Below are 21,583 nucleotides of genomic sequence, written 5' to 3'. Positions count from 1 at the left end.
TGATCTCACTAACTCCAAATATATCCTCAAATTTTTATTCCCATTACCCAATATCCCGATAATGTACTAAATACCTAAAATACCCCTTGACTGACCCCGAGTCAAGTATTGGTCCCGTTGTGACTTTCCTGCTAACTTTCTCCCTAGGATCACCTCGTGTCGAGTAACCCAAATATATCCACATAATGATGTGGTCCCACAAACATATCACATATATGTCAAATATACCCATAACAGGCCAAATTATGAAAATTTCCCTTTTAATCAGAAATGGGCCCACACACATATTTAATACACCTAAACATGCATATCAATTCATATTATAATATAACTCACATAATCATATAATTATATATATCACATAAACACATAATTTCCATATTTTTCCATCCTGGCCCCCTAATCAAGGCCCTAAGCCTTATTAGGTAATATGGGACGTTACAGTTACAACTCATGGAAGTATTAGAATGAGATCCAGATAGAGTAGGTGTAAGGATTTTCCAAAGGATTCAAAGTAACAAGATTCATTAGCGATAAAGATGGATGGATTTATGGATTAACATGGTTCATTTTCTGTAAAAAGACAATTGTGATGGATTGATCTCAAAATTAGAAACATTAGAAAAATTATTTAAGTCTTAAGGATTGCAGATTTGGATAAAGCTATAAAAGATCTAACACTTTCTTCATGATTTATGAAGAATTTTAAGAGTTAATGGATATAAAGATAAAGGACGACTTAGACCCTCATTCTCAGATGAAAGAATAAGTGAAGGATAGATTTTCATATTGAGCAACACGATGAAAAATTAGTTTTTGGGTTGTATTTTGTTATGACGTATGTATGAACAAGTTTATGCTACTTTTGTAGCTAACAAATGAGAAATTTTGGACAACACCTTAAGCGGTGGGGTAAAAAGGAGGGTGATACCCACTTGTTAAATAGGAAACATCGAAAATAAGGAATTCATAAGGGTCGAAAGTGAATGACTACTTTTGAGGGTTAGTGGAAAAGCCAAATACATGTACTAAGTATTTGGATGAGAACAATTGAATTGGTAGACTGAAAGATTGAGAATAGGAAGCCTGTATAAGGAAGGGCTGACAGGCAAAATGAGTGTGGATCACTAAGAACTCATGTGGGGGCTCATTTAGAATGCTTTGGGAGAATATTTTCAAGGCTTAGGTTGCTGCACATGACCTTGGTAAGAACTTTTCACACTTTTAAAGTTTTTTTTTATAGTTCTTGAAGCTTTGAGTTATGTTAATGGTGAATTTGTTTAAAAAGCATGATAGGTTGTGATGATTGGTTTTATATTTATGTTAGAGACTAGGTTGTTAATATAAAATGTTTAGAAACATGCTACGGTTGAATTTATTAAGTTATGATTGCTAGTTTTGAAGCCTGGAAAGACAGGTTGGGGAAGAAGTTTTGTTGTAAGAGATTGTTAGAGTTATGGAGTTAGGAGCTGCTCATGAATTTTTTATATCATATTAATCTCTAAGAATTTTATGATGATATAGAGGGATTCAAGATGAGAAAAACGCAAAAAGAATCGTCCAAATTAGATTTAAATTGAGAGAGTTATGGTTGTTAGAAGAAAAGTCACAATTTAGGATTTCTCTGTCGGGCACAACCGCACTACTTGCCCAGAAAACATGTGTTTTCCTCATTTTGATGGTTTTTGTTGGGGCTTTCATTGTATAGTTTAAGGGTTTTCTATTTGGGGATTTTAGGACTTTCTTAAGGACACTTTAAGGGTGATTGGGTCTTAGAAAGTGTAAGATTGGTTCGTAATATTTGGTTAAGTTATGAGTCTCTAAATGATATATGTTGCATGTTTTGGATTTAGGACTCGACAAGGCACTTGAAGGGAGGTGATTGTGTTGCTGCTGAATGTGAGGTAAGAAGAGTGGTCACTGTAACACAGAGTGTCCATTTGAGTGCACAAATGTTATGTATGTGCGATCTAATGGTTATGATTGTTCATGTTATGTTTATGACTATGCTTTGTCATATATGTGATGATGGTTATGATTATTGCATGCTTATGTGTATTGATGCATGCTCACATTGACTTTATGAGACTTGGTCATATCATGCTTTGAATATGTTATGATGAATATAACATATGCGGAAAAAGCAACGGAATACATATGTTTTTAACTTGGTATGAGAAAAGAACCAAGGGACTTTCGCAAGGGCAGTGGGTTGTCGCAAGGGCAGTGGGTTGTCGTAATGGCAGTGGGTTGTTGCAAGGGCAGCATGTTTGTTGTTACAATGGTAAGAATGATATTGATAAATGTTCGAAATGACATTGGTAACACACATTATGATTTTATTATGTTACGCTATGATATGTTATACTATGACTCTGCTATGATATGTTATGACCTAAGATGTGATAGTTGAGCTAGTATATGTGTAACGTCCCAAATTTTCTAATAAGGCTTAATGCCTTGATTACTATGCCAGGAAGGCATAATTGGATATTTATGTGTCAGTATGATTTAATTATGATTATTGTACGCCCTGATTTTCCCTCAGGCTATTAGCGATCTGAGATACGACCTAAACTGTATCAGCCACGTGGACTTCCCCACAGATCGGAGCTGCCATCAAAAGATCCTACCTCCTCAGCTCGAGGTAGCCTAAAGGTTCGCCAAGATTAGACTGAGTTAGGCTCTGAAGGTCACAGGTCGAGGGAAGTATCCAGCTCGTGGTATGAGCTGGGGTTGGAGGCTATGACCCCTTATAAAGTCAACCACGCAAGGTAAACGTGCATATATCAGACATCACGTGTCTGATATATCCCTGACTTCTCGGACACGTAGCATGAACGTGCGTATTCAGACACCCACGACTGGGTTGGGCCGTGCGACCCATTATCCCCTTACCTATTGATTAGACCACACTTATGTGTCAGGTTTTAGGAATTAATCATGAATGTCACAGAGTTGACATGATAGGTAAGAAGGTCATGGGATGACCTTCTTACCAACTCCCAGGTGCCCTCTCCTATAAAAATGAGACCCTGGGAGTTACAAAGGGTTGGATTCTATTGTGTAAGAAATACCCTGTAAAAGAATACCAAGCATATAGCAATAATATTGACTGGTAGAGTAGAAGGATTTTAACCTTTGAACCACCTAAAAACGTATTTGTGTCACCATTCCATTCTAAAAAGATCATTCATCTATTTCGGTTCAACATAAGCACTAATCCCTTCCTCTTATTTTCTTAATTACCTGTTGGCGAAGAACCGCGTCAACAATTATATATGTGAATTTTATGAGTTATAGTATGATATGACTACTCATGCATATTTAGGTGTATTAAATGTGCTTATAGGCTCGTTTCTATTAAAAATGGGCATTTTCGTAATGATGACCCACTGAGGGTATATCTGTAATCATATGTGCTTTGTGAGTGAGACCACATTATTATGTGGATATATTTGAGATATTCGGAATGAGGCGATCCTAGTGAACAATTTAGCAAAAAAGTCACAATGGGGTCAAACACCCGGTTCGAGGTGAGCTTAGGGGTATTTTGGCAATTTGGTAACGTATCGGGATTTATTGAGTAATAGGGAGTTAATTGGCGATTATTTTGGGTTTAGTGAATTTAATTGGGAAGTCGTGGTGAAATTTGAGGATTAGTGGGAATTTTGGGAAAAAGACCAAAATGCCTTTGGGAATGCTTTGGAGAGAAGTTAACGGCTAGGGGTAAAGTGGTCTTTTGACCACATAACTAGAGGAGAGAACCTTGGGTGATGGGTTTGGCCATACACGTAACACACTCTCTCTCTCTCTCTCTCCTTGGAGTTTCTCTCAACATCTAGCTAAGTGCACACAAAGTGTTCAAGTGATCCAAGCTTGAAGTTTCTTGAGGAAAACTGGGTTTGGATAGAGCTAAGAGCTTCTAGGTGGTCATTCAAGGGATAAGGTCACAAAATTCTTCATCAAAGGTATGAATTATCTGAGTTTTCTTTGATGTTCGTGAGTTTGGGTGGGTTTTGATTTTTAAATTCATAATTGGTGCCCTTAGGATTATTTAGAGGTTGGTTTGAGGATGGGAATTGGTTTACAAACTGATTTGGAAGCTTGCTGTGGTCAGAATCATGATTTAAAATCTTTAATTTTCGGATTTGGAAAAAGTATTGAGATTTGAAGTTCAAATGGTGATTTTGGATTTTGGTGTTGTTCTAATGAGTTTTAAAGGTGGTTTACTAAGTTTCTGTGTTGCTGAGATTAATTTCGTGGTCGAATTCGGTTAAAACTGAGTTTTGGGACGGTTTTGGGAGGATTTGCGATTTCTGAGATCGTTGAAATTTCTGGGTTCACGGGGTTGCGCCGCAACGCTGTTCTTGGAGTGTCGCGATCCGCATGAACTCAGAGGCGTTGGGGCTTCCTCTGAACCACCTTGGTGCCGCAACGCGTGTCGTGTGCCTTTGTGGTTCGGGGCTCTCAGTTAGAGGCGTGCCATAGCCCTTCAAGGACGTGTCGCGATTATAATAGGGGAAATTGGACAAATAAGGGTATGAGTTGCGAGAACTCAAACCTAAGGGCTCGAGAACAATTCTACTACCTGGTTTAGTAGAATTCGAGGTCTCGGAGGCTAGGACTCAATCTTGAAGCTCTTAATTAGTTTAGTTGTTGATGGATATCCATTGATATGTTGTGACTAGGGTTACCGCAGAGCTCGAGAGGAAAGGATCGTGCTCGTTGTTGCTTTACCCTATCGCTCAGGACTTGAGGTAAGAAACCGACACTTGCACCGAGTGTAGGGCATGCACCCCAATTATAGGGCACGATAATAACTGTGCCATGAATCCGTTTATAGTTAACTGTCGGCTTTTTATGAATCTATGTAGTTATAACTGTTTGTACCGATCGCTCGGTCGGGAGGCCATTATCAGCTTTACATGCGTAATGTAACGTCCCAAATTTGCTAATAAGGCTTAGTGCCTTGATTAGTGTGCCGGGAGGGAATAATTGGATTTATATGTGAAATTAATTGAATATATGTGTGATTATGTGGCATATGTGAACTATATGGTAATATGAATATTTATGCATGTTTATGTGCATTAAATATGTTGTGGGCTTGTTTTTGTTAATAAAGGCATATTTGTAATTTTGACCCATTGAGGGTATAAATGTAATTATATGTGTTATGTGATTGAGACCACATTATTATGTGGATACATTTGCGATATTCGGCTTGAGGCGATCCTAGTGAGCGGGTTGGCGTATAAGTCACAATGGGGTCAAATACCCGGCTCGGGGTGAGCCTAGGGTTATTTTGGGACACTTAGTGCGTAGTTGGGATTTATCGGGTGATGGGTAGTTATTTGGTGATTATTTGAGTATGTCGGGATTAATTGAGAATTTATAGGGCTACTTGAGGATTTGTGGGAAATGGGGTACAAAGACGATTTTTCCCTTGGGGGCTTTAGAGAACCAAGGTTAAGGCTAGGGAAAATTTGGTCTTTTCCCTAGCCCTGGACTGCCTTAGCCACTTAAAGACTTAGGAAGCCTTGAGAAACCACAAGAAAACACAAAACACTCTCAGCCATTCTCTCTCTCTCTCTCTCTCTCTCTCTCTCTCTCTCTCTCTCTCTCGTTTGTCTCTCTCTCTTGGGGCACTTGGGAGGTTTGTGAAATTTTTGAGGAATTGGCCAGGGAATCTAAGAAGATGAAGCTAGGATTGGGATTAAGGGACAATTTGGGGTTAAAATCACTGTTGAGGTAAGATCTGTAACCTGATTCTGGTGTGAATTCTTTAATTGGTTCAAGTTTTGACTGAGTTTTAACTCTAGCTTTGGTTTTTGAGTTGTGGTAAGATTATGGTTTAGTGTTTGGGATAATTGTGTTGTTGATGATGTGTTATTGAGAGTCTTGGAACTTAATTGGGACTTAGGTTCAATTTTGGTTGGGTTTGGAGGTTTTGACTCGGGGAAAATGCAAGAAAAATGTTAGAAATTCTAGGTTTGAGGGGTCTTGCTGCGACATTGTTCCTCGAGCGTCGTGGCCCGCATGAACTCAGAGGCCAAGTGGGTTCACTAAACCCCCTTAGCACTACAGCGCTGGATGGGTTGCGATGCGTGCGTGTCTAGGAAATATGGGGATAGTGACTTGTTGAGGGTCGCGGCGCTTGTGGGTGGGGGGGGGGGGGGGGGGGGGGGGGTTGTAACGCACTACTTCCTTAGAGCCATTACCATGTGATTTGTAAATGTGCCATTAGCTCGCTAATCGAGGTTTTAGGTTAAAAAGTGTAATTAAATCAAATAAAGATTCATTTAATAACCATTAAGTACAAAGAGTTGGTCTTTCATTGAAATTCTTAACAATGTTACATTGGGACCCTAAAATATTGTTTTGAAATATATTTACAATCCAAAGGTACAATACAGTCGACCTAAGCGAAAAAATCAAACGTTTACCACATGTTCCTTAAAACAACCCTAGCCGTGGTGGCCAGGTAGGCCAAACATGTACACACCGCTCCATGCCCTCCAACTCCTGGTTGTTCAACCTTTTCCTTGCCCTTACCTGCACCACAGAGCACTCGTGAGTCAAGGCCCAACAATAGAACTTCACAATAGAGCATACAATAATTCACTTAAACAAATACATATTTAATCAAAGACAGCAAGTAATTACACATTTCTATTGGAATGCACAACTATACAGTAGTATAACAGCACAGTAGCATACCGACATAACAATCTAATAGTACAACAGCACAACAATACAGTAACACAATAGTACAATAACACAATAGTCTAATAACACGGGAGTACAATAATGCAACAACACAATACCACAGCAGTGGCCTCCGCCGATTGGGGTGCATTATCAGGTACCAAGTCCGCGGTCCTAGCCAAACGGGTGTGTACAACACCCTTGAGGGTCTCGCCCTGGCGTCCTGCATTCAACACGCTTAACGCCAATCTCGGCCCCTTGTCGCTCTCGGCTCTTATCGCTTCTGGCCCTTCCTGCTTTCGGCTCTTGCCAATCAATCATAACCACATGTATGACATAACAAATATAAACAATACATACAACTCTATACATCACATAACTCTATGGGCACAAATAGTTCTCTTACCTGTGTCCCGAGCTGTCTAAGTACCACGATCCCGAGCACAGTCCTCTAACCCTAGCCTCGTTGAAAACATAGTCACAACACATTCATAATAACCATCCATCAAGCCTTAAACCAATTAATAACTTAGGAATATAAATCTAGCCTCCGGGAACTTGATTCCTACCAAACCGGGTAGTATAATCCTTCCCAAGCCTTAACATTTGAGTTACTGAGCCTGAAACATGCATTTCCCCTTCTTTTCCATTTTGAGCCGCGACATGCCCTCTAGGGTCGCGACCCGCTACAAGTCATAGGGAAAACCCCTCTCTGCTGGAAGACACGGGCCGCGACGTGCTAAGCCCTGCGTCGCGACGCCTGGGCAATCTCAGGGCTTCCCAGGCCTTTTTGCAACGCCTGTAGAACAGGGTTGTAGCGTGAGTCCGAGAAACCCATAAATCATCCATTTTTCTTATGTTTTCCCCGAGCCTAAATCCATAATTCATACTCCAAACACCAGCCAAACTCAGAATTAAGCCTAGAATCCTTATTCACACAGCCTAAACATCTCGACAATTCCATACACTCATCAAACACCCAAAAACAATCTTAGATACCTATCACATGCAAGCTCTATACCTCTAACATAATTTATACAGAAAGATTAAGATCAGGTCCTTACCTCTGAGAGATGTTCAGCCAAGAGCTAATTCCCTAGCTTAGCCAGTCTAATCCTTCAAGTCTTTAGTTTAGAATCCTCAAAATTCTTCAAGCCTCCAAGCACCAAAAAAGGGAGAGAGAACCGAGAGATAGAGAGAGAGTGAGAGCTAAAGTTTTCTGTTTCTTCTAAGTGACTCTAGAGTCTCAGTTGCCTAAATCTATCCCAACTGCCTAATGACCAAAACGCCCCTATGTCTATCCTCAATTCTTTAATGCCACCAAGGGCAATTTCGTCAATTGCCACATCTCGCTAATTCCTTGAGTGTTCCTATAAATCCCTATTTAATCCCCAACATAATTAATCAATCTCTAAGTCCTTACTCATGACCCAATAACTCACGAAGATCAACTGTGTTCCCAGAATTCCCTAGGCTCCTCTCGAGCCGGGTATTCCACCCAGTTGTGACTATTTAGCTAAACCACTCCCTAGGACCGTCTCAGATCGCACATCACAAATATATCACCACTCCCTCGTGGTATCAATCACAATACACACATATATCACATTTATGCCCTCAATGTAATGACCCAACTATTTCTAAGACCTTGGACCATTAAAACTACTAGACATGGCTACTATTTTGGGAAACATACATAAGAAAGAACATAACTTTATTTAAAACCCAAAATATTGTACCAATACAAAATAATATAAAAATATAAATTGTGATAGATATGGTATGGGATCCCATTGTTTATAAAACATAAAACATAAACTTTAATTCAATTGTTCAAAAACTAAGTGCAGAATTACAAAAGAAACATAATTCAAAAGACTAAATAACGTCATCCTCGATCGACACGCAGTCCATTCATTCCATTAATCCTTAACACACATGCCAAGCTGCCATGAATCCTTCCACCTTCCATATTCATTTTCCTGCATCAAGCTAAAAAATAAAGGAGTGAGCCTAATGCCCAGCAAGGAAAATCTGCTAACACATAAATCATAAATCATAAGACTAAATTATAAACATATACTATAAAATATATGACTATAAAAAAACATATATCATATAGGACTACAATATTAATGGCCATTAACTCATTAACATGGCATGTGATAAACCATCTAGGTCCACTGTCTACTAATCGAGGTAGGTTAGATCACATGGTAGTATATGATAACCCATCTAGGTCCTCTACTAGTCGAGGTAGGGTAAATCATAACTCTAAACCATGAAAATGATAAATAATCTTGGGGTTTGCTATCTAAGCAAATATAATCCCCAAGTGACATAAAAGATTGGGGTTTGCTATCTAGGCAACTATAAGCCCCAAATGACTACAAGACATATCTATACATATCATAACATAAAACATATAATAACATAAACATATCATAACATAAACATGTAAGCACATAAAATCTATCCTATTTTCCTTACCAAAACCCGGGATATTTGGGAACAAGAACGGGATTAGAACACTCCTAAAAACCAACAGTAAGAATGGTGAGTATCTCTAAAGAATAAAGATGAAATGAGAACCAAACCATCAAGAAGAAACTTACCAAGAAGAACCTTAAGTTTCAAGAAACTTAAATACCTAATCAAGAATCATAAACAAGAGTTAGGATCTAAATAAAAGAAAACTAAAGAAAACTATAGAATCATAAAGAACTGAACTTAGGGATAAGAATACCTTGAATGATCTTATGAATTGATCTAAACCTCAATATCAAAATCTCACTATATATCACTTCCCAAGTGCTTAGAAAAGCTGTGAATGATAAAGCTTTAACCCAAAACCCAAGTGTTTCTCTCTATAGTAACACTAGCAACTTGGAGGCTCTGAAGACTGCTTGAAGAATGAAGAAAATGACTGAGTACTTGGTCCTATTTATAGAGTTCAAGGAGTGAAACTAACCCCTTTTAATTTGAATAAATAAATGAATATAAAATGAAGAAGATTTGAATTTTCGTTCAACAGACGCCGAGAACTCGGTCAAAATCGTTCAAAGGCAGGTCCAAGTGGTTAAGGGTATTTTTAAATTTAAAAATCACCAACATTCAAAAATACATCACCAGGGGCGATATATCGCCTACCCTGGGCGATATATCGACTCTACCCTAATCCCAAGCCCCGTTCGAACGTTCGTGCAAAGTCGACGTGTTTTCCGTATCTTCTGTAGGCGATATATCGACCCCTATAGCTGCGATATATCGCCATACGTTGATATATCAAACACGTATTTGCACTTTTTCAGCATATTTTGAATTTGATAAACAGCTTTGACTGAGTCTGAACGTGATCCTAACAGTTTCTGGAAGGTTCTAGAGCTTCTAGATCTTTCTTTTATTAAAGTTATCCATCAAGATTACTTAATTCCTTAATAATCATGATTATGACAAGTGTCATGCTCTTAATGGTTCTATCTAAACCTTAGGTTATAATAAATATATATCTAAGACCAGCTATATTAATCAAACCTTATGTTATAATTAATATTCTTAAACTATAGGTTAAACTTACAAAATCCATAACTGTTGCTATGATTTTCCAACTAATTCCCAACTTGAACCAAAATCCACGGAATCTATCATACTACAAACTACTACTACTACTACTACTACTTCTACTACCTAGCTAAGTAAATATTCTGGGATTCTACACTCAATGGGCCAAAATTACAAATATGCCCTTAATTACCAAGCTGGGCCCATATGCATATTTAATATACACAAACATGCATGTCTAATCACATTACCACATAATTCATTTAAATCACATAATCACGCATATAATCCATTACTCGCTCATAAAATCCCAATCAGGCCCTCCAGGCACTGTAGTTAAGGCACTCAGCCTTAATATCAAATTTGGACATTACAGGTGCCGCGACTCAAATAGGATTTTTAAGCTCGGGAACTCAAATCTAAAGGCTCGAGAAGGATTTTTCTACCCGGTTGAGTAGAATTCGAGATCCCGAAGGCTAGAAATTTACCTTGAAGCTCTTAAATAGTCTAAGTGATTGACAGTTGTCTGTTATTGTGTTGTGACTAGGTTATACCGCTAGGGCTCGGGAGTAGGGATCGTGCTCGGGATCATCATAGATTATCTGTTCGGGACATGAGGTAAGAAAATTGCACCCGGGTAGTATTCTGGGCTCGGACCCCTGTTAATGGATATGATTGTGGTTATAAATATGATTATTCGATTAGGCATGCTTGTATATGCTGCATCCGATTATGTGTTACATAATCTATATGTTTGATTATATCTAATCTGAAAGCTCGACCTAAGGGCGCCGAGGCCGACAACAAGCATGCGAAACGTAGCTCGTCCTAAGAGGGCCGAGGTCGACAATAAGATCTGAGAGCTCGGCCTAAGAGAGTCGGGCCTGAACTCCACCTAAATATTAAGAAGTGTCAACTGCACTTGTCTAACTCATTAATTGCTAAATTGGATTATGTGTTTGTTTGAGAAATTTTTTACTACTAAGCTTGTTGTTTATTTGAATTTGTTGATTTAAGTTTTCTTGTTGAGCCATGGCTCACGGGTGCTATGTGGTGCAGGTAAGGGAAATGGGAAGCTGGACCAGCCATGAGTTGGAGAGCTTTAGGGGTGGCGTGTACATTTGTAGCTGCTCGACTACCAATCAACATGGACTAGAGCCAAAACTTAATTTTTCCGCTTAGTCCGGCTTATGTTGTAAATGATTTTGAAGTTGTAAATGCCTTGTAAACACCTATTTTTGGGATCCCATGTACAGACTCAAACTTTTTAATGAAAACAACTATTACTATGATCAAAATCTTTAAACCCTATCCAATAATTATCCTTAGGTACACATTTATATCCAAATGAATTGATTAACAAGACCAATACTATTTAAAATATACAGTGTAATGGTCTTGGCTATCCAACGCGTTACACGTAATGTATGTTGTAGTGGCGGGACCATAACGCGGATGCGATATCTGCCATAGTGGCGGGGCCATTGTGAAGATGTGATGTCCGCTATAGTGGTGGGACCATTGTGGTGATGTGATATCTGCCATAGTGGCGGGGCCATTGTGAAGATGTGATGGCTGCTATAGTGGTGGGACCATTGTGATGATGTGATATCCTTCTACTCGGCATGAGTCATACATTATTTGGAAAACCTATGTGAACCAGTTATGGTTGTAGAGTATGCAATACATGTTAATGTTTGTCTGGATATTGGTATGATTTGTTTGGGTTTTCTTGCTAAGCCTTGGCTCACGAGTGCTTCGTGGTGCAGGTAAGGGCAAAGGAAATCTATACTAGCCATGATTTGGAGAGCTGTAGGGGCGGCGTTTACATACTCAGCCTGCTCGGCTGCCATGGTCGAGATATTTTGAGGAGCACGAGTCATTAGTTGATATTTTCCACTTAGGTCGGCTAAGTCTGTAATTTTGATAAACTTGTATTTTATTTAGAAACTTTTGGGATTCCTTGTAACTATTCAACCATTTTTAATGAAAATTTAAATTGTTTGGCCAAAACTTTTAATACCTAAACTATCGTTTAACCCAAATTACACTTTTAAGTCCAAATGACACGCTTAACGAGTTAAACACTATTTTTAACACACGGTGTAACGGTCTTGACTATTCAAGGCGTTACAATATGTTTTATGATTGAGCTTTCAGGTTGTGATCTACATAGCCCTTCTCGCTGGGCATTAGCTCACAGGTACTCTGTGTTGCAGGTGCCATATGTTAGTTTTGTTTCGTGGCGACTGGTGAAGTCCAATCTAGAAAGGAAATGTATGTTATAAGAGCCGCTCAATCTTGTTACAGTCAAAGGGATGTGGACGCCAAAATTTTATTTAACATTTTTATTCATGTTGTTTTAAAGTTTTTTTTATTATTATGAATAGAGATTGAAAACAGTTTTGATTGATTACTTGCATTTAAAATAAATATTTTATTTTAAATTACGCATATCCGAATGTTGCATGTTTTGAATTAAAATGTTTTTAACAAAGTTTTATGAAATATTTAATCTATTTTTTGGTTTTCAAGCTTTAAAATGATTTCAAAGTACTAGTACCCTAATAAGGTCTCGAGGTTAGGATTTTGGGGTGTTACAATGTTCACAACAGAAAGGATAAAAATGAAGCTATGTTCAAAATAAAATCAATAGTCAACAATTGTAAGAATATGTTGTGGTTCATAAGATCTCATAAAGCAAAGCTCTTAAAATGGAAAAGTGAGACAAAACATCACCCATTTTTTTCAAGAACAGTTTTGAGCCTAAATTTACCTTATGTGTGTGCACTTGACCTCATGTGAGCCAAAGTTATGGCTCACTCACTCTTATTTATTTTTTGTTTTTTTTAAACTCTCTTTTTTGAATGAACCATAAATTGAGTTTTACAAAGAAATCATCTATGACTTTCACTCATTTCTAGAGATGTAGCGATCTCCCTTAGTCAAAAGATACTAAGAAGACAGAGCAAACTTCCCAAAGCATAAATTTCCAAAAGGGTAGCTCATCCCATTGCATCCAAAAATGGTAGTCATTTCAATTGAGACAAATAAAGGCTCAAATCAATCTTGGAAAAATGAGAGATGACAAGCAAAATCTGAACACAACACAAACAAACCAAAGTTAGATAATGAATTGCAAAAAAAAAAAAAAAATGAACAGAAGCAACAAAAAGGAAGTCAGATGGCACAAAGACCAATATTGTTTCTTAAGTGAACATAAGTGTCAGCATTCAATGCTTTTGTGAAAAGATAAGCTAATTGTGCATATGTAGAAACATGTGAAATAGTGAGCATTTTTTATTCAACTAAACTTCTAATGAAATGATGTCTGATATCTATATGTTTAGTTATTGAGTGTTGCACAAGATTTTTTGAATTGTTAATGGCACTTGTGCTGTCACAATATAGTGTTAAACACTCTTGTGGGTAGCCATAATCAGTTAACATCTTATTAAGCCTAGGTCTCATCAAGTCAACATGAAGCATTTCGAGGACCCTTGATGTTAACAAAGCTCTAATAGGAGGATGAAAAGTCTTGATGTGTTTGCATATTTTCCAAGGTCTACACAACCTATCTCTGGACACTTTGAAATCTGAAATGCCTTTTACAACTTCTAGTTTGACAATCTTCCTTAGATCTCTATAATTGATGTGTCCAAGGTGATAATGCCACAAATCAGGTTTATCTAGTAAGGTACGATGACACAAAACATTATTGATGAGAGTATAGCAATTATCTGAAGACTTGTTTCCTGTCAAAACTGAACACTCGTTCGATGAAACTAAGCACCGAGTTTTAGTAAAGCTTTCAGTGTAGCTAGTATTGCACAATTGAATTATACTTAGAAGATTTTCTTTAGAACTTTGACATACAAGACACCCATGAGGGGTGGGAGCCCTGCAAGAACCAGCTCGCCTTTGCCCAAAATAACACCCTTATTACCATCGCCAAATGTAACGAGTCCTTCCTGAGACTCCTTGAAATTTAACAAGAGAGATTTTTTATAGTCATATGTTTAAAGCGGCCACTATCGAAATACCATTGGTCATTCTTAAAAGCTGAAAATGATGTATGAGCAACCTAGGCACAGTTGTCATTAGTTTCAAATTTAGGCCTTCATTGACCAGGAGCAGACTTTATAGAGTATGTAGATGGTTGAATTAGGTTGCCACCCCTTTCAATCATCACTTTTAAATAGGATTGAAGTTTGTAACACCTTGGTCGTATATGGTCCTGCCTGTTGCAAAAGTGACATGCTGGAACAAATCTCGTTCTCTGAGGTTGTGGTACTAATGTGGTCTATTTGGAGCTCTTGATGATGACATCTATAGATGAGCCAAATCCATTAGTAATGTTGCTTACACCAGCAGATAGAAATGGCAACTTTGGTGCTGATGAAGATGATAATGACTCCTCTATAGTTAGATCATTTCCCTTTTTATACAACATTTTGTAACCAAGAGCAGTTCTGTCACCATATGGCTTTTGAATATGAAAAGATTGATTAATCACCGCTATCCCAGGTGGAATGAACTCAAGAGCTTGTTTGGCATGAACTAGATCAGCTTCCAGCTTGTAGATCAGATCATCCTTCTCTTTAAGTTTTGTAGTGAGGTCTTTGAAAGTGCCCATCAACTAAGCATTTGTGTCATTCAATGCTTTAAACTTCTTGGGCATAGATGTACACTGTCCAAAAATCTGCTCATATGCAACTTGCCTATCCACACAGTCAGAAACTGAGTTAACGGAATCAGTATCCTTCTCTGATGAGTCCGAACGGGTACTTTTTGCAAGGAATGCCACCATTTGCTTTTCTTGATTGAAACAATCACTGCCATTTCATCTTTATTTTCATCACTATCGCTCAAAGTAACTTCTTGTGCCTTTTTCATCTTGAGTGTCTTAGCACATTCAGCTTGGATATGGCCAAATCTGTCACATTCATGGCATTGAATTCTTCGGTTCTTCTTGTCCAGTGACTATGTTGATTTATTAATGGCAGAATTGAACTTCTTGAAGGAATTTTCTTTACCTCCATAGTTGTTCTTATTGAAATTCTTTTTCAAGAATTTGGCATAATTCTTTGTCAGTAAGGCAAACGTATCATCTGCCAGACATTTAGACAAATCTACAATTTTATCATGCTCTTCTTTGTGAACAAAAGCAAGACTATTGCAGGGCTTTTCGTTCTCCTTTTCTTGTTGCTTCTTGTCTTTACTCCATTGTTTCAGAGTCAGCTCGTAATTTTGCAAGGATCCAATTAATTCATCAAGATCCAAATCTTTAATTTCATGTACTTCCTCAATTGATGTGACTTTGGCCTTGAACTTCTTGGAAGAACTCCAAGAACTTAGCAAACAAGCTTGGCATTGGAATAAGTCTCACCCAGGGCGTAAGACTCATTAAATATGTCACACAATTTGGAATGGAATTTAGCAATATATTCGTCCTCCTCCATCGTTAGATTCTCGAAGGCATTATCAAGAGAGCGAAGTCTGGACTTCTTGACAGCATCAGTGCCCTCATTCTTGACTTTGAGTTTTTCCTAAGATTCTTTAGCAATCTCACAATTTGCAATGACCTTGAGCTAATTAGTGGAGAGTACATTAAAGAGAGCATGTAAAGCCTTTGAATTGAAATTAACTTTTTTGATTTCGGTAGTGGTCCAGACCTTTATGTCTTTGGCTTTTTCAACATCACCTTCCTTGACACTGGGAGGTTTCCATCCATCAGCAACAACCTTCCACACACGCTCATGTACTGTCGTGAAAAATGCTCTCATTCTTGTCTTCCAATAGAGGTAATTGGCTCCTTCCAGCATATAAGTGTTGGTATTAAAACATAAAATCAAAGATACGAATTAGGGAATAGGGCCTTTTTAATAATTATTACTACCAGCCAAGATCATACACACACACATATATATATATATATATTAAATCACATACAATCAGATTAGAGATTACATCTTGTAGCCTATCAAGTGTCATCGAATCATTTTGTATAAAATCAACGATCTTCCTATTTAAGTTCTGAAAGTTCATACCTTGATCTTCCACACCAATCCTCAAACACACAAGGACGTGTGTGGGCACGTAGGATTCAAAAGGTTGATTTATGACTTTCTAGATGTACTCAACACATGAGATCTAGAGATGTTAGATTGAGAGAAGAGGAATCGAATAGTTTTCAGGTTTCGGAAAACTATCGCTTCTATTTCAGAGAGAGAGGGAGAGTTTGAAAGTCTATGAAAAATAATAATTTGAAAAGTATCGCTTCTTTTCAGGTTTCTAAAGATAATTAACTAATTTAATTAATCTTTATTTTATTAAAATAAAACTGAACATTTATAACCTTATTTAATTATTTAATTTAAATCATATTTAAAAAGAATAATTAAATAAAACAAATTATTTGAAATTCGAAATTCAAATCCCAAGGATAGGAAATCCTTGTGTGTGGCGCCACACTCATTGTACAGTGAGTGTGTCGACCACACCGTTAGGGTTATCCCTAATTTTCTCATTTGTTTCTTTAATTAATATTTAAGACAATATATTTATTCCAAAATAAATATCAGTTAATTCAAAATTAACTTTATCTTAAAATATCAATTTTAAATAAATATCATTTTCTAAGTAAGATATTTATTATTCTCTCTATATATTAATCCAAACAAGATTAATATTTATTTTAACCTATAATTTTACAAAAGAAAAACTATATAGTTAAATAATTAATTAATTCATAAATAATCAATTGTCCATAACCGTAACATAATTATTTCCTTGTCCTAGAAAATTAATTCCATTGCAAGTAAGTCATTCTCTCTACAAATCTTTCTTTTGACATCCTTACCCTTGACAGTGTAGGACAGATGTGATATGGGGATCATGGACCTATAATACAAAGCTCCAATAAACCAGATTATTAATTAAACTCTTTATTCCAATAATCTTATTTATTAATTCCATGATTACTCTACTATAAACATGTAATTGCACTCTAAGTATTTATAGAATTATATTTACAGAGTTTTCTCTTATAGTCCATTGATATAATCAATAAATGTAGTTATGTCCTCCATTTATTGGTTCAATAATTAGACATGGTCAAGATTACCGTTTTATCCTTCTAATCACCTCTTGATCCTTAAGTACCATTAATTTACTAGCGAATAATTAATTTATAATCAAATTATAGATTTGAACTCAATAAATATTCAGTTCCAAAATGAACCCTTAAGGGAATCAATATTCTAAATCATGAGTATGGATTCCATTATTGTAATTCATGTTCCTTGTCATTCATGATATTGAATCTCCAAAACAAAAGTCATTAACCTCATTATACTAAGAAACCTTAACGAGTGAATCAAAAGATCCAATAAACACAAACCGGAGTTCATGAATACTCATTATTTAGAATGATCTAAAAATGATCATCTATTATGATATGAATCAAATCTTTACGTCAAACGACAAGTTTATAAAGACAATTAATTCTTATCGGTCCTGTTATATATAATCTCTATTATATACAACACATTTACTAAGATGTCTATCCACATCAGTAATATAAATCTAGATCACTTGCATCACGTATGCTTAGTAAACCGCACTAGTAACCATTCATTAAAGATTCCATACTTTAATATGTTACTGACTATTTTATTCATTATATATGATCTTAATTCTCTCGTACTAATACAATATCATATTCTCATGAATGAATAAGGAATTTTCTTGATATTATCATATAATTAATTCAAACAATAATCATAACATTCAAATATAATAAAATTATTCTTTTTATTTAATTCAATAAAATTTCTTTGCATGCTTTTAGGACATTAATCCTCACAATCTTCCACTTACCCTAAAAGCAAGTGAGGCATCTCCCTTAATCCCATGTTGCACACATGACCCATGAACGACTTTGCAAGAAGTGTCTTGGTAAACGAGTCAGCTAGGTTTTGTTCTGACGTTATCTTCATAATAGTCACATCACATCTGTGCACAATCTCTTTAACCAGATGGTATTTCCTTGCTATATGCTTTCCTCTCTTGTGGATTCTTTGTTCCTTGGAGTTAGCTACTCCTCCACTGTTTTCACAGTATAGGATTAGTGGCATACTCATGTCTGGAACTACTTCTAGTTCAGTGTAGAACTACTTCAATGGTTGAATCTGCTATGTTGGATTGTTTAATACTCCTCCAGACCACAGCTCCTGCACCAAGAGTAAACATTGACCTAGCGTCGACTTACGATTGTCTTTGTCTGATTGGAAATCAGAATCAGTGTATCCAGTAGGGTTCAACTCATCCCATGAATATACAAGAATATAGTCTCTCGTTCTCCTAAGATACTTGAGAATGTGCTTTACTGCAATCCAATGTTCCAAACCAGGATTTGATTGATAACGACTCACAATCCCTACTGCATAGCATATGTCAGGTCTTGTACACAACATGGCGTACATTAGACTCCCAACTACTGATGCATAAGGAAACTTTCTCATATTCTCTTCCTCCTAAGGTTTCTTAAGAAAGTGTTCCTTGGAGAGAGTAATTCCATGCCTGGTCGGTAACTGACATTTCTTGGAATTCTCCATAGAGAATCGTTCAAGCACCTTATCAATATAATTAGCCTGAGAAAGTGCCAAGAGCTTGTTCTTCCTATCACTTAGGATTTGGATTCCCAGAACATAGCTCACCTCATCCAAATCTTTCATTTGGAACTTTTCAGCTAACCACTTCTTCACGTTGGACAATGTCTCTACATTGTTGCAAATGAGGAGAATGTCATCCACGTAAAGAACTAGGAAAACCACCACTTTTCCTTTGTTATATTTGTACACACATGCTTCATCGACATTCTGTTCGAAGCCTTATGTTTTATTTGTTTCATCAAAGGTGATATTCCAACATCTAGATGCTTGCTTTAATCCATAAATGGATTTTAGTAACTTACACACCTTTTGATCTTCCTCATTCTTAATGAACCCTTCTGGTTGTACCATATAGATACTTTCATCAAGATAGTCATTTAGAAAGTCTGTCTTGATGTCCATTTGCCATATCTCATAGTCATAGGTGGCAGCTATGGATAAGAGGATGCGAATGGATTTAAGGATGGCCACATGAGAAAATGTTTCTTCATAATCAACACCTTCTCTCTGAGTGTAGCCTTTGGTACTAGCCTTGCTTTGAAAGTCTCCACTTTCCCATCTACACCTTTTTTTCTTCTTGTATATCCATTGGCACCCAATGGGCCTGACATCTTCAGATATATCTCCAAGTTCCCAGACAGATTTGGAATACATAGATTCCATTTCTTGGTTCATGGCTTCTTTCCATTTATCCTTTTCAGGATCATCCATTGCATCTTCGAAGGTTAATGGATCATCCTTGTCTGTATCAGAAACAAGGACATGTGTCTCATGTTCATAGCGAACAGGTTGTTTCACAATCCTCCCACTACAACGTTGTACCAGGGTTTCCTTTTCAGGAAAAGTGGTTTCCTCAGTTTGTTGTTTATCATTTAATGATGAAGATGATGGTGATGGAATCTTATCAGCTATGAGTTCTCCCAATACTACCTTACTCCGAGTTTTATTGTTATTCATATAGTCGTGTTCAAGGAAGGTTGCATTTGTGGAAACAAATAGCTTTTGATCCTTGGGACTATAGAAGTAACCGCCTCTTGTCTATGGAGCGTAGCCCACAAAAATGCACACTTCAGACCTTGAATCAAGTTTCCCTGATTTAGGTCTAAGAACATGAGCAGGACAGCCCCAAATGCGAAAATGGTGCAAACTAGGTTTGTTTCCATTCTATAGTTCCAGTGGCGTTTTTCTCATGGTCTTAGATGGGACTACATTCAAAATGTAAGTCGTCGTTTGAAGTGCATATCCCTAGAATGAGAGAGGAAGTGAAGAGTATCTTAACATAGACTTGATTGTGTCTAAAAAAGTCCCATTTCTTCTTTCAGAAAAACCATTTTGTTGTGGCGTTCTTGGTGCTGTGAGTTGGGATAGAATACCATGCTTGTAACACCTCGTGTTTTGAACACCTGTTAGTAGCCGGTTGGAGCCAGTGAAGAATTATGTGAAATATTATTTTGATAAATTATATTATATGAATTTGCGATGATTAGTGAATTTTATAGCCGTTGTAATGATTCAGTAATGGATCTAGCTTTATGCAAAGAAATATTGGTCTCAGACCAAGGAACAAACCTTAATGGGAGAAAAATCTCAGATTAAATAAAATAGGAAATATTATGGCATAAAAATATTAATTGGGTCTGGCAACTGGGACTTTATAGTCGAGCCAATAATTTTAAGAAAAAGTGATTGATGTTTGAATTCCAATCAACCGGGCTTAAGAATGAGAATTTCTTGCTCGGGGACACTAATGGCATTTTGGTCAATTTGGTAAAGTTACCAAAATTATGTGATATGTGACAAATTTTATTTTTGGCTCACATTTAATTTAATTAATTAAGCTTGGAGATATTTAAAAAAATATAGGTTAAAAGTTAAGGGAAATTTAGAGCACAAAATTCCCAAAGGGCCCTTGGATTTCTTATATATGAGGTAAAATAAGCAAGGGCATAAAAGTAATTTCCAATGGAAGAGTGAGACAGAGAGGTGGGCAGCAAGGCTAAGGGTAGACCCTAGGGCTCTCATAAGCTAGGTAACTTACCCCACAAGCTAAATAATGGGACAAAGCCCCTTACCTTCTTCCACAAGCCAAAACCTAATCATTTCTCTCACAAATTTATTTTCTCTCAAGAAACACTCTCTCTCTAACTCTCTCTCTCTCTCTCTCTCCAAAACCAAAACACTCTCCCTCTCTACTCTCCATTGCTGCAATTTTTCTCTCCATGAGCTAAGAACACTCATTCCCCATTGAAGGAGGGAGAAGCTCAAGAGAACACTTGTGTAGAGTAAGTTTCGAAAACTACTTCCTTTTTCTCATCTTTTCTTCTTCAAATCTGAAACCGTAAGAGTTAATAATGCATGTATGTGATCTAATATCCATGCATGGAATTGATCTTGTGTTCTAGGGTTCAAGAGAAGCTTGTACGGGTGAAATCTCAAGGATTTAGTACTTTGGTGATCAAGTGAAAGCAAGGTAAGAAATCTTGGTAGTTTGCATGTATTCTCCCTTATCTAAGTCCTTCTACCCTAACTCTTTCTTAAAAATCTTCATGTGGGACTTTGGGGCTCAGTTTGAGAGTGTAGAGCACAAGGAAGAGTTTGAGAAGCTAAGGAAAACACATCTCCAAGCTAGAACTATC

The sequence above is a fragment of the Humulus lupulus genome, chromosome 2, assembly GCF_963169125.1.
Source record: "Humulus lupulus chromosome 2, drHumLupu1.1, whole genome shotgun sequence".
Classification (NCBI taxonomy): Eukaryota; Viridiplantae; Streptophyta; class Magnoliopsida; order Rosales; family Cannabaceae; genus Humulus; species Humulus lupulus.
The sequence above is the reverse complement of the archived record's forward strand: the minus strand, read 5'-3'. Positions refer to the sequence as shown.